This window comes from Mauremys reevesii, linkage group 5 (assembly GCF_016161935.1).
Source record: "Mauremys reevesii isolate NIE-2019 linkage group 5, ASM1616193v1, whole genome shotgun sequence".
Lineage (NCBI taxonomy): Eukaryota > Metazoa > Chordata > Testudines > Geoemydidae > Mauremys > Mauremys reevesii.
In genome coordinates this window covers 108,705,481-108,720,549 of record NC_052627.1, presented here as the reverse complement: position 1 = coordinate 108,720,549, position 15,069 = coordinate 108,705,481, and positions in this window count along the sequence as shown.

The window sequence follows — 15,069 nt, the reverse complement described above, 5'->3', positions numbered from 1 at the left end:
AAATCTGAAAATTTGTGACTTAGAGTCCTTAAATCAGTTACTTACATTTTCTTTATGTATTTAACCAAATCCAATAAGTGGGTATTCATCTAGCCAGCAATCTTCAACAAGTTCATCTGGGGCACAGTGAACCACATCAGGTGGGAATGAAGCAAAGTTTTACCTTTTTATTTTAAATTAGAAATTCAGTTCCTATGTAGGCCAGGCCAATTGAGATGGCAAGGGTTTTTTGCTCACACTGCTTAAAATACTTTGTTTGTGCTTAGCATCATCTACTTAACTTCAATGATGAATGAACTTCTTTGGAAAATGAAGTTATCTTTAAAGATTCAGCACTTCGTTTGAGGTGACAAGCCTCACAATAAACATCCTTGAGACTTCTCCAACGAAGACCATACCTGATGTTAGTGATATTTCTAGGGTAATAAAAGCAAAATATTTAAATTTATCAAAGCAAGGGCAAAACCCCAATTTTAATTAAAACAAAAACACAAAACAACCCTTTACAGATCACCTTTAAACAAACTGAGACGGTTTCAAAAGCCACCTATCTGAGCAGGGAATAAGAGAGATGCCACTGACACAGAGCCATGAAATAGCTATTGGTACCATTGGCTCTCTAAAGGTATTTTGCAGTACAGAGAAATAACTATCCACTTGAATTGCCTTTATTTGTGTTGCCAAGTAATTTTACTCTGAGGACTGCCAGACATGGAGAGGATTGTACCTGTATTTTTCTTTTAACAAAATGTTAATGGCAAAGCAGTTGTTGTTTCACCACCTATTTAGCTAATAGAGGCTAAATTAGTAAAGGTAAAAGTAACAACTTGCCGTATGTTTATTTGTTGTGGCTTTTTTCTTCCCATTATTGTGTTAGAGTTGGAACCATTTTTGTGTAAAAACAGGACTTAAGTTCACCAACTATGGCAGGTTAATTAAAGATTATATATATTTGTCTGTTTAATTCTCTCCCATTCCAAGAGGGGAAAAAACAATACAATCTTATGAGTGGCATTTTGCTGCCAATTGCAACCTTATTTTGGAGTTTTTCTGTTAAAGTAAATGTTGTTTTGAAACTGACCAATAGAAATAAAGTGTGAGGTTTGCAAAAAGTTGCTGGGTTTTGTTTTAGACTTATGCAGTACATTGCAATGCTCACTCACACTTGCTCGTTGTTACCTAAAGGATGCCACCGGGCATTCTCTGAAATTGCATTTGCTGGCACACCTGGGCAAAATCAATAGCTTGCGGTCTCTGTATAACGTGGATCAGGCAGCTAAAGAGAGACCTACACTCTGCTTTCAGTTCAATCTTCTACCCTAGACATTACAAAGGTATCTGCCAAATCCTCAGGGTCAGGGCTTCACATCACCACCTGCCAAGTGACCTGCACAGCATGGGTGAAAGATTGCCCATTCTCCATTGCCAGTGCTTCAAAGGCTGCTCTGTCTACACTAGCCAGCTGAGACAATGGGCAGGATTTGGTAAGGCTAGTTTTGGGGGAGAAGAATTACAACACCATCCACCAGTGATGCCATTTGTGCTCCAATGGTGGGCAGGACATGCCTTCTGCTATACTTCCCTTAAGGCTGTTGGTGGATTCATACTACACCGGGGCTCTATCAGACTTCTGCTGCAAGAAGCTCCTAAAACTGCACATCCCTGGCAATGCCTTTCATGAACCACCACCCACTTTGGGGACAACAGTAGCCCCCTCTGAACAGTCTTTTGGCAGAAGGAAGGTTGCAGCAGCTTATGCTGCTGTCACCTTCGCCTCCTGGCAAACTTTCCAGTTTCAGAGTCCTGTGCCAGGATTTATGCTAGTGGAAGTTGGCAGAAACACAAGGAGAACCAGGCCCACCGTTTTAAAGCATCTCAGCGTCCTGGCATATGAAGGCCGAAAGTCTAAGCATTTATCATGAGTATGCTAAAGAACTCCCATAAAGCTTTGCAAAAAGTAATGCTAAAAGAGATTATATAGAATTATTAGCCAATAAGAGCTAAACTGCTTGTTAAGTGAAAATATGTTTATGAGCCTGACCTTTTGTTATAGCTGTATAAGGTTGTTTTTAATAGCATATGTGCTTGCTAGGTAAAATATGTTTGGCTAAGCAACTTGAATAACAAGTTACAAATTGTAACGGAAACCACAAGAAAGGGATAAGTAGATAAAAACATAAAAAGGGGGGGAAAGAAAAAAAAAACAAGAAAAAGGTAAGCAGGACTGAATATTTAATAATGACTGAAGACTTGTTCTGAACCCATATTAAAGTAGGTTAAAGTTGTTATGCTTCTTTATAGCTGGAAATTTGGAGCACACTGGAATTTGTAAGATGTTGACAATAAGATGGCATTTGTTAGTGATTGGATGGCACCAGCTTAAAAAAAAACCAACCCTGTAATATGGGATAAACAAAGGAGTTATCATCTATATAAACCCTGTGGGCTGTCATGCTCCTTGGACCAGTGCAGGCAGATAGGCAGGTACCCAAAATTGGTAAGTTAGCCTTTTTTGTTTGTGCTGTTTGATCTCAGATGCCTAGTCTGTGATTAAATCAACCAAATGAGCTTGACCAATTGATGTCTCAGCCAATAATCAAGAGAACTCATCATTTACAAACTCCAGGTAAGGAAGTTCACTTTAGATGCCATTGCTTTATATGTGATTATAGCATTTGCAGCCCAGCTACGCTATTAACCCCTCAGAGATCAACAGGGAGGTAGCAGGCAGCTGCTATTGTTTGGCATCTGAAGTTTTTCCACATCTGAAAAGTACATACCTGGATTCCAAAGTGCTGCATTGCTCTGCCCCTATCCACATCTGTGTTGTTTTCCTCTGGCTGGCTTCCTACATGGTGCCTGATCCTCTCATTAAGTCCTCCACCTCTTCCCCATACCACCCTCTACTTCTGGAATAGCCTCCTCTTCCTGCTTGCCAGCCACTCTCCCTCTCCTCCAAACTTCACTTCAGGGGCTGCAGTCAAGAACGTCAGCTCCAGTACTACCACTTGTTGCACCTACCCACATTAAATTGTAAGCTGTGTAGGGCAGGGACCATGTCTTCATATACATTTGTATGGTGCCTGGCATTTGGGGAATGGGGCTTCACTTGGAACTGCTGGATGCTACTGCAGGACAAACACTAAACAAAACATTTCTGTAAAGTGTGCCCAACGTCATTGCTCTGTCGCTTATAAAGCCTGACAAAACCAAAACAGTGGCAGCATGACTATGCCAAAACTCTCGCCAAGGCTCATATTGGAGATTTTCTTAAAGCCCCAACTCCTGAAGTCCTGTTATTTCAAGTCCACTCAACCCCCTAGGCTTGACAGTCCAGCTCCACCCCAAGCTGAAATGTCCACACTGCAATTGTTAGCCTACTAGCTTGACCCAACTCCCAAGAGTCTGTCTGCCTGGGCTGGGAGGCATGCTCCCAGCTGTAGTATAAACATGCCCCAAGGGAGTTTGGGCCCCAATTCCACCTATGTCAGGTAGGGTTGCCAACTCTCTAATTGCACAAAACCAAACACCCTAACCCCAGGGATGAGGGACTTGGGGTGCAGGAGGGGGTACAGGCTCTGGGGGGGCTCCAGCTGGGGGGTGCAGGCTCTGGGGTGCACTGGGGATGAGGGGTTTGGGGTGAAGGGGGTTCCAGGTCTCAGGACTGAGGGTTGGGGCTCAGCACTGGGGTATGGGCTTACCTCAGGCAGCTCCTAGTCAGCGGCGCTGCTGCAGGCTCCCTGCCTGTCCTGGCTCCGCCCGGAAGTGGCCAGCAGCAGGTCCATCTCCTAGGTGGGGGTGGGGGTCAGGAGACTCTGCACGTTGCTCTCACCTGCAGGCACCGCCCCCCACCCCAGGTCCCATTGGCCGTGGTTCCTGACCAATGTGCAGAGCCAGTGCTCAGGGAAGGGGCAGCACACAGAGCCCATTGACCCCTCCCCTGCCTAGGAGCCAGACCTGCTGGCCACTTCCGTGGCACAGCGCAGTGCCAGAAGAGGTAGGGACTAGCCCGCCTTAGCCCAGCAGCACTGCCAATCGGACTTTTAACACCCCGGTCAGAAGTGCTGACCGGAGCTGCCAGGATCCCTTTTCAACCAAGCATTCCAGTCAAAAACTGGACACCTGGCAACCCTAGTGTCAGTTTTTACCCTGAATCAGGGGAGCTCCCAGGCAAATCTCCTGATCAGAGGTGGAAATCCTTCATCACATGACTAGGGAGACACGATTGCAAGCTAGAAAATGACACCTTCCTCTCAGTCTAGGAGAGACCAGGGAAGATGCTCTCTGCAGACCCTGGCAGACAGACAGCTGCCTGGGGAAGCACAGTGGCCAACACTCCGGAGTGGGACTTACGGAGCTCCATGTGTAGAGGGAGCTAGGGCAGGAGCAAGATTAATGAGAGAATTTGCTACGGTAATGCAGCAAAACCCAAACAAAGGGACTTGGGTAGCTCTGATGCAAGGTGAATACTTTGTAGTCATACCAATAATAGCACTGCCAACCCCTAAAGTTAAAAAATCATGTGATTTGTCTACAAAAATTAAGTCATGTTCTGTGGACTGCCTTCTGCACCCCCCATCCCCACCCATAACACGTGTGCAACCATACAAGGTTATCGGCTCTCAAATTTCCTAGCCAGAGAGGAAATTGTTGTCCCTGCTGCAGGAGCGGTCCCTAGACGACCCAGCTGAGATCAGAGACTCATTGTGTTAGGCATTGTTCAAAGAACAAAAGATAGCCCTGGCCTGAAGTGTTTACAAACCAAAGTAGGGCAGGGAGTTTGTGATGTGAAAACTGGGACTTGCCAATACCCATTTCACAGGAGCTAGTCAACATCCACTGTATGGGAACAACATTTAAGCCCTACTGGGCATGATTCAAACTGGTGACATAAAGCAAAAGGATCTATAGCTTATTAGCAGTGTCCTGTGACATTCAGGCCCATCAGTGATAGTATTATCACTTTGAGAATGAGGCTTATTTTCTGGAAAGATATGTTTACTAGATACATGTCTGACCTTTACAGCACTCATATTGGCAGAGTCATCCACTCCTAGCTGCACAGGCAAAAGTCTCCCACCCATTGCTTTCAGTCTTTAAACATACTGAATCTGTCACACCCAATTCTTAAAGGGACAGTTCTCATTAACCAAAATACAAATAACAACAACCAAACAAATATTAACACAACATCCAAAATTCCCTTTCAACTACAGTATCCTGCAATATAAAATAATTGCAACAATTACTCCAGGGTCTATTTATTAACTTCTAAACATATATGTATTTTTTTCACCCCTTTATAGGTTCTCTCATCATCACAGGCTTGAGCCTACAATCCTCAGCTTCACAGTACAGACCATTCCAGCCATCGGAGTAACAGGGGGTCTAACAGGAGGCTGTTGTTTTTGTGGACCACCTCACACACATTCCCAGGGGGTCACACAGATGCCTGTGACAGAGCAGTGGAATGTTGTACATCAGGATTCTCTTCCTGGGTCTGGGAGCAGATGTGGTCTAGCAGTTAGAGACAGCATAGCCAAACGTAGCAATGACTGTTTTGTCATCTAAGGCAGTGGCTCTCAACCTTTCCAGACTACTGTACCCCTTTCGGGAGTGTGAATTGTCTTGCACATCCTCAAGTTCCACCTTGCTTAAAACTACTTGCGTGCAAAATCAGACATAAAAATACAAATTGTTACCATACAATTATAAAATAAATCAATTAGAATATAAATATTGTACTTACATTTCAGTGTATAGTATATAAAGCAATATGAACAAGTCATTATCTGTATGAAATTTTGGTTTGCACTGACTTCGCTAGTGCTTTTTATGTAGCCTGTCATAAAACTAGGCAACTATCTAGAGGAGTTGATGTACCCTCTGGAAGACCTCTGAGTTCCCCTGATTGAGAACCACTGATCTCAGGGGACTGAACTGGTGCCACCTGGATGTTACAAAAGCATGAGCCTCTACCATTTGAGCTAAAGAAGTACAGCTGAAATCTTATTCCATTGATTAAGCTCCCATTGATTTCAGTGGACCCAGAATTTTACCATCATTTGCCTAGCATGGAAGTAATAACAGAACTAGAAACGCGTATATGTGGTCTGTCAGACTGTGAAAGAGCTCCTGTGTAAAGATGGGTTACACAAGCACTTTGTTTGGGATGTTCCTTCCAATAAACTGTGTGGAAAAGGGGATGAGACTTAGTTCTGTTCTGTTAGACTGGGAGTCTATTCCCAGCTCTGTCTGAAGTGACCTGGTGTAAAGTCTCAGTTATCTCATCTATGACAGTGGTGAATGATAATTACCCCCCAAGGTATGAAGCGTTGACTCATCATAGGGGTTGTGGAGGGCTAGTAAATATTAACAGCACTCAGAGGTAGCACTGGGCCTGGCAGTTCTGGGCCTGGCAGTTTTGTACACCTTCCACTAGGCTACAGGGCAGTGGGTAGTGTAAGGTGGGGGTCTCTCTCAAATCATGTGAAGGCTGCAGTCTTTCATATCAGTGTGAGACTGCCTACCACAGGGGATCAAAATAGTGTCACTTGTGTGAGTTGGCAACAGTGAAGCACACCCTAGAAGTGGTGATTTTAGTTGAAACAATAGTTGTATGGTGTATGGCTATTCCAGGACCACAAGAGGGGAAACTGAGGAGCGGCCACACACTTCAGTGGCATAGTGTGTTGACAGTGTTACACCTCTCCAGACAGTTGTTATTCACGCTACAACAATATAGGAAAATTATTTTGAAGGCTAAATTAATAGTAAAAATGCAATGTGGAGGGGACTTCTAAGCAAAGGAAATAAAGCCTGGCCATTTAAACAGCAATCCATTGAAAAGGAGTCCTGTAGTGCTTTGATAACCCTGTTCCCCCCAACCCCTTTAAAAACCACATTTAATTATTTTCACAATGGTGGATATTTTTAATGAAAATATTTAAAATCATTACTTTTAAAATGCTGCAGTGAGCATTTCAATTACTATTATCCGCTTCCCCCTCCTCGGTGCTCAGGGACTGATGACAATCAGAGAGCCCAGATGCCAGCCTGTATATTATATTCTCAGCCAGTGTATTTGGCTCCTTGGCAAGATCCATAGGCAATCATTCTGGCAGCTTTCACGTTGTCCCTGCCTAGCAAATGATTAAGGCTGTTCACTGACTGCTAACGCTGCTTTGTTCTTCTGGACATGTGGGGCTGGGAGGGGTGGGGTTCGTTACTTGCAGTAGATCTGATACACAAATGCAGTACACACACAGTGTAAGTGTGCACGCTTTCATTTATTAACAAGGAGACAAGAAAATTATGTTTATGTGGCTCCTTTTAAGTCACAAACCACACATGGTCATAAACTGCTGGTATGATTTTTGCATAAACATGACAGAAATCTTCCCAGCCAGTAGACAGAAATACATACTGAAGGGTCCATTCGGACAAAGTGTTGTACGTGTGTGTAAGTCTGCAGAAGGTAGTTTACCATGGAGTCTGATGAACACTTAACATGCTGAAAAGGGTTTTGCCAAAGACACGGTGAGGCCTGACTTTCCCCTTAACCTCCTCCCCTCTTCACTTCCTGTGCAGCATTTCCACTGTTTAAAATGAGCCAGAAACATTCCATAGGTGGTCAGTCATGGAAAAATATTGGTCTTTGATTATTATTTCTTGAGAGCCACCAAGATGTGCTTGCAGCTGTGAAATATGGGGAGGGAGATATGGTCCCTGCCTCAAGGGACTAAATCTAAGCTAGACAGAGAACTCAGTACAGACATTCAAAGTAGTGATACACAGTGACCAGTTCAAGGGCCAGGCTTTTATCATTCATCACTGTTGCTATGTATACAGGATTATCACAGAAAATGTGTGTTTTAAGGAAAGATTTAAGGGGGGTGGGACTCTTTGGCACGAAGACTGCTCCATGAATAAGTGGCAACAGGGAAGAAAGCATAAAGGTGGGAGAGAATAAAAGGGACAAAGGGACAGTTGGACAGGAGGCTTGACGATAGCAAATGGGCATGAAAAGAATAGGAAGAAATGAACAGAGAAGCAGGCACAACTGGAGTCACTCAGGACCAGAAGCTGGAACTTAATGCTACATGTACAGGAGACCATTACAGGGATTCTGAGTGCTGGAAGAGAAAATGGATTTTTGCAGCAGTACTTTGAATTGGTTGGAAAGGAGCAAATTGAAAAGCCAGGAAAGAAGGAGAAGGGTGGGGGAATAACCAATGCAAAATTGATTTCTGAAAAATATCCCAGGCCAGAACTAGTTTACTGACAGCATATCTCCTCAGCTCAGGCCACCAGGACAAGATCCACAGTCATCTGGATAGTCACATCAGGATATCCTCCCCCATCATGTCTCCTACACTTAGAGTGTTTTGCCTTTTATGCTTCAAGATCTTTAAAATCCTTGTCTAAATTCCCACAAATGAGGAACAAATCTGACTATTGACTGCCTACATATGCCCATCTGTTCAGATGGCAAGGTGCCCACTTACAAGTTAGCTGGACAGTTTCACTAAGGCATAGGTGCCAACCCAGCATACGTTTTAGATAGTTGTCTGTATGACATTACAAGTGTCTTTGCCTTTGCACGAGTCCCTTGAGTGGGTCACGTTTGAAGAATAGGCATCACATGTCTTCTGGTACAATATGTGCCAAAACCAAATACCTGAAAGGAAACACTGAAGAAACACAGTTTATAAACATGGCTGGCTGCAGCTCAAATACTCCATATATGTACAGCGTGTACTGCCAGTCAACATTCAGCCATGACACAAATGGTACGAGGTCATTTACTGAACTAAGAGGAAGTACAATGCCATCCATTTACATGTAGCAAGAGCAAATAGAATATTTATTGAGTCTCATAAGCCTTTCAATCATTTTCTAATAGAGTCTTGCACAACTTGGAAAACTTGTGAAAGCTCTCCCACAGATTTCTGATTAACAGATTCACACTGCATTTCCCCAAGAAGGAGACAACTCAGGGAGCAAGTCAGCAATGGATAATGCCCTTTCATATAGAACAAAATAAAAGCGAAGAAAGCTTGCACTATTTGGCTCCTCCTGACTGGGCAAGGTGTAGTCCAGTGCAATTACCTCCAGTCATTTCATTGTCAGGACTCCTTACGAAATTGTCTGTCTATCCCAGTATTCTGTCTTCCTGGCCAGTGCCAGATACTTTCGAAGGAATGAACAGAACAGGGCAGTTATCAAGTGATCCACCCCTGTCGTCCAGTACCAGCTTCTGGCAGTCAGAGGTTTAGGGACTCCCAGAGCATGGGGTTGCATCCCTGACCATCCTGGCTAATAACCATTGATGGACTTCTCTGCCATGAACTTATCTAATTCTTTTTTTTACTCCAGTTATACGTTTGATCTTCACAATATCCCCTGCCAATGAGTTCCATAGGTTGACTGTGCATTGTGTGAAGAAATACCTCCTTTTATTTGTTTTAAACCTGCTGCCTACTAATTTCATTGACTGAACCCCTGGTTCTTGTGTTATGTAAAAGGATAAATAGCACTTCCCTATTCACTTTCTCCACACCATTCATGATTTTTTAGACCTCTGTCACATCCCCCGTTAGTAGTCTCTTTTCTAAGATGAACAATCCCAATTTTTTAAATCTCTCCTCATATGGAAGTTGTTCCATACACATAATCACTTTTGTTTCCTTTCTCTGTACCTTTTCCCATTCTCATATATCATTTTTGAGATGAGGTGATCAGAACTGCATGCAGTATTCAAGGTTTGGGCATACCATGAATTTATATAGTGGAATTGATATATGCTTCTTATTAGCTATCCTTTTCTAATGGTTCCTAACATTCTATTAGCTTTTTTAAGACTGCTGCTACACATTGAGCAGATGTTTTCACAGAATTATCTGCTGTGACTCCAAGATTTTATTCTTGAGTGTTAACAGCTAATTTAAAACCCCTCATTTTGTACATATACATTTAGATTACGTTTTCCAATGTGCATTACTTTGCACTTATCAACATTGAATTTTATCTGGCATTTTCTTGCCCGATCATCCAATGTTGTGAGATCCCTTTGTAACTCTTCACTGTCAGCTTTGGACTTAACTATCTTCAATATTTTTTTATCTACAAACTTTGCTACCTCACTGTTTGCCCTCCCCACCCCCATACAGATAATTTATGAATATGTTAAACAGACTGGTCCCAGTACAAATCCTTGTGAGACCCTACTGTTTACCACTTTCCATTGTAAAAACTGACCATTTATTCCTACCCTTTGTTTCCTACCTTTTAACCAGTTATTGACCGATGAGATGACATTCCCTCATATCCCATGACAGCTTACTTTGTTTATGAGCCTTTGGTGAGGGACCTTGTCAAAGGCTTTCTGAAAGTCCAAGTACACTACATCAAGTGGACCGCCTTTTGTCCACATACTTGATGGCACTCTCAAAGAACTCTAATTGATTTCCCTTTGGAAAAGTTGTATTGGCTCTTCTCCAACATATCAAGTTCATCTATGTGTTTGATAATTCTGTTCTTTACTACAGTTTCCACCAGTTTGCCTGGTACAGAAGTTAGGCTTGCCAGCCTATAATTGCCAAGATCACCTCTGGAGACTTTTTTGAAAATCAGTGTTACTTTAGCTAACCTCCAGTCATCTATCTGGTACAAATTAAAATGAAAGTGATTGGTTACATACCACAATTTCTACAATTTCACATTTGAGTTCCTTCAGAACTCTTGGGTGAATACCATCCTGTTCTGGTGACTTATTACTGTTTAATTTATCAATTTGTTCCAAAACCTCCTCTACTGACACCTCAATCTGGGACAGTTCCTCAGATTTGTCACCTAAAAAGAATGGCTCAGGTGTGGGGATGTCCTAAGCTGTGAAGATTGATGTAAAGAATTCATTTAGTGTCTCCACAATGGCCCTATCTTCCTTGGGTGCTCCTTTATCATCTCTATTGTCCAGTGGCCCTAGTGGTTGTTTAGCAAGCTTCCTGCTCCTGATGTACTTAAAAAAAAATTGCTGTTAGCTTTTGTGTCTTTTGCTAGTTGCGCTTCAAATTCTATTTTGGCCTGCTGAATTATGTTTTTACACTTGACTTGCCAGAGTTTATGCTCCTTTCTATATACCTCAGTATTTGATGTCCAATTTTTAAAGGACGCCTTTTAGCCTCTAACCACCCCTTTTATTTTGCTGTTTAGCCATGGTGACATTTTTTTATCCTCTTACTTTTTTTGGCAGCTTTTCCTCAGCCCTTAGTTTAAAAACTCCTCTATAACCTTTTTGATTTTACATGCCAGCGGTCTGGTTCCATTTTGGTTTAGATGGAGCCCAGCCTTTCTTTATAGGTTCGTCGTTTCCCAAAAGGTTCCTCAATTCCTAATAAACCTATATCCCTCCTCTGAACACCATTGTCTCAACCATGCATTGAGACCCTGCAGTTCTGCCTGTCTAACTGGCCTGCCAGTGGAACTGGAGAATGCTACCGTGGAGGTCCTGGACTTTAATCTCTTACCTAGCAGCCTAAATTTGGCCAGTAGGACCGCTTTCTTACCTTTCGCTATGTCACTGGTACCTACTAGTACCATGACCACTGTCTTCTTCCCAGCACTACACATAAGTCAGTATAGATGTCTCAAGAGGTGTGAATCCTTTGCACTCAGGAGGCAATTCTCCATGCAGTTCTCCTGGTCATCACAAACCAAACTATCTATATTTCTAAGAATTAAATCTCGCATTACTGTTACCTGTCTCTTCCTAATAACTGAGTTCCCCTCCTCTGGAGGGATATCCTCAGTGTGAGAGGATACCAAAAGTCATATTTAATGAGTGGGGTCGCAGCTATCGGATTGTTTCCCTCTGCTCCAGTTAAATGTTCTCCTCAACAGCACAGAGGCGGTCATACTGGTTTGGGACTGCTCTACTGTTTGCCTGAAAGTCTCCTTTGGGTACCTCTCTGTCTCCCTTAGATCCTACAGTTTGGCCACTCTGGTCTCAAGAGCTGTACTCGGTCTCTGAAGGCCATGAGTTTGCACTGAATACATACATATGCAACCTGCCTACAAAGCCGGTAATCATATATGCTACATTCAGTGCAAACAACTGCATCACCCCCACTTTTCAAAAAATGTAGGGCTGATGTATGTCACACTATGCAAAAGACCAGCATTCACCAGCAGCCTCAGACCTTTCACACTCAGTAAGTTGGGTCCTGAGTGAAGGGTGTTGACAAATGCATAAGCGAAGCAATTCGTAGAGCGGCACTGGATGTTGGCTATGGGGGATGCCACTTTCTGACCCTTCTAGCCCCAAGATGATAAAATCAATGTCTTCCTTACCTAATCACATAAATGAACAGATACAAGACCATCACTTTCCCATCTGGGCTTGCTGTAGAGGGGGCCAGGCACAATAGGAGAATTGCCACATTCGAGTTCTTGAACGTGTAGTGGTCCTGCTACAACACAAAATCTGTCACTGCTGTCCCAGCCAAAGAAAGCTCATGACGAGAACTAGATCAACAAAGCTGATTTAGATCCTTAGAATCCACAGCCTGTAAATTTCCATTAGTACCATCCTGGCAGGTGAAAAGAGGAAAGGAGGAACATACGCATTTCCTTTTATAAGCCATGTGGCCCCAGGTGCTGCTACACTACCTCTCACAGGAAGCTTGTGTTAGAGAAAAGAAATGAGTCTGGATTTCCCAAGGCCCACTGCATCATTCTATCTAGCAGAGCAGGAGCTGTGAGCAGGCTCAGCTGACTTATCCTCACTTTAGCGCTGGACCTCTCCCAAATTGTGCTCTTCATCTGAGAGAAATCAGAGGTGGCCTTGTGATTCAGAATTAGTACGTGGGAATCTGTTTTAGTACAATACATATTCTAGTGGGTAGTTCTAAGCAGAATACAGTTCTCTTGTCACAGTTCTTTCATATCTTTTACATTTGAAAAAAAAAAAGCATTTTATTTGACAGATCTGTCTTTAAGATTAGTTTTACTGTTGTTGACATTCCAGCCACAAGAGTGTTTGTTCCCATTATGAACTAGGGCTTTGAGGACACATAACATAGGCATTTTAATTCACTTTTTGATTAAATTTGGCCTGTTTGTGTTAATATGTGGCTAATATCCTTTTGAATAGTTTTGTCTGACTTTTATGCATATAAGAGAATCACTAGCAGGTGAAAAAAGACTTAGGCATAATACAGAATCATACATTTGTATTTAGATTTCTTTGATCATTAGTGATGTAGAGTTACACAGAATAACATTCCTGATGTTTTTGATACTCTTTTGCACTCTGCTAGAGAAAAACTGGCAGAAACTTGTGAAGAATTAAGTTTTACCAGCAATTATTCTTCAAAGTGAACCAATAGCTCTAACTGTGAAATTAATTTTTTTAAACAACCAAATTATTTCACCCTGAGGGTATGTCTACATTGCAATTAGACACCCACAGCTGGCCTGTGCCAGCTGATTCATGCTTGTGGGGCTTGGGCTAAGGGGCTGTTTAATTGCGGTGTAGAAGTTCAGGCTTGGGCTGGAACCTAAGCTCTGGGACCCTCCCCCACTTATAGAGTCCCAGAGCCAGGTTTCCAACCTGAGCCCGAACATCTCCATCACAGACAAACAGCCCTTCAGCCCCACAAGCCTGCATCAGCTGGCATGGCGAAGCTGTGGGTGTCTAATTGCAGTGTGGACATACCCTGAGTAGCTACTATGCTTTATGCACATGCACTGGCTACATGTAATGTTTATTCTATATTATGAAGGAAAAGCCAGAACTTAAACTGTGTAATTTTCCATGACACACAGGAATTTTCCTGCAGGCTGTTCCACTCAACAGCAAGCCAAAAAAAAAGCAGGAGGAGTGAAGCAGTTCTATTCCTTTCCAATCTCAGATGCAAAAGAGGCAACACCCAACAAACCTAGTCATTGAGTGCACCCACATGGTCTACAAGGCAAGGGACAGAAAGATCCTGGAACTAAAGAGTGTTACACGACAAAGTCCTGCCCCCAAACCTCCAAGAAAAAAAATATACCACAGTTCTCTTTAAGTAACTGAAGGAGAAACTGCCCGGCATAGTACTGGAGTCTTCCAGACTCACTGTTAGCAGGGCCTTGATAACTAGTCATGCAAATATCATTTCCAATACAGTAGTGTTATCCTAATTTCCATGTAGGACAAGATATTTTCTTGACCCATGCTCTACAAGGCACACACTGGATCTACTCTTTAGCCTGGGAGTAGACATTAGAACCTCTCTCCCTCTCTGCTAGTCTGACCACCACTTGAAAATCATGGCTTTCCTTCCATTCCATATAGGTAGGGAAATACACCTCTACCCCGATATAATGCTGTCCTCGGGAGCCAAAAAATCTTACCACGTTATAGGTAAAACCGCGTTATATCGAACTTGGTTTGATCCGCCTGAGTGCGCAGCCCTTCCACCCCAGAGCACTGCTTTACCGTGTTATATCCGAATTTGTGTTATATCAGGTTGCATTATATTGAGGTAGAGGTATAGCTAGAAAGTTCACTCACTCTTAAACCCAATGAACTTTCAAAATTCCCCAGAAACATTAGCTATTCTACTATCAAATTATTGTCAGAACATCACCATCTGGTGGACACATGCACCGACAATTTGGTTCCAACCCTTGCTTCCTGCTGCTATCCTGCCTCACATTGCTGGAAAAGGGTGTAGCTCCACTGCAGAAGTCGAGTCCAAGTGAGAACGGGGGATAGGATCTGGGCTAATTGGGTGGATCGGACTGGAAAGAGGAGATATGCAGCTGAGATCAGAGGACACATAGCTGATTGTAGGAGTAGGCCTAAATTCAGCTTGAACCTGGGGCTAGGGGATTGGCCAGGCAGCAGGCCCCAGGCACAGCTGGAACTAGATAGTCCCAACAGAGAAAACCCTGACCAGCACAACAACAGGCATCTGATGACACAGTAGAGACCTGAATACACAGTTCTGAGCTCACACAGTACCAAGCACTAGGATCCCCCACAAAGTACAGGAGGTGCCCTATTCTGTCCCTGGGCTCTTA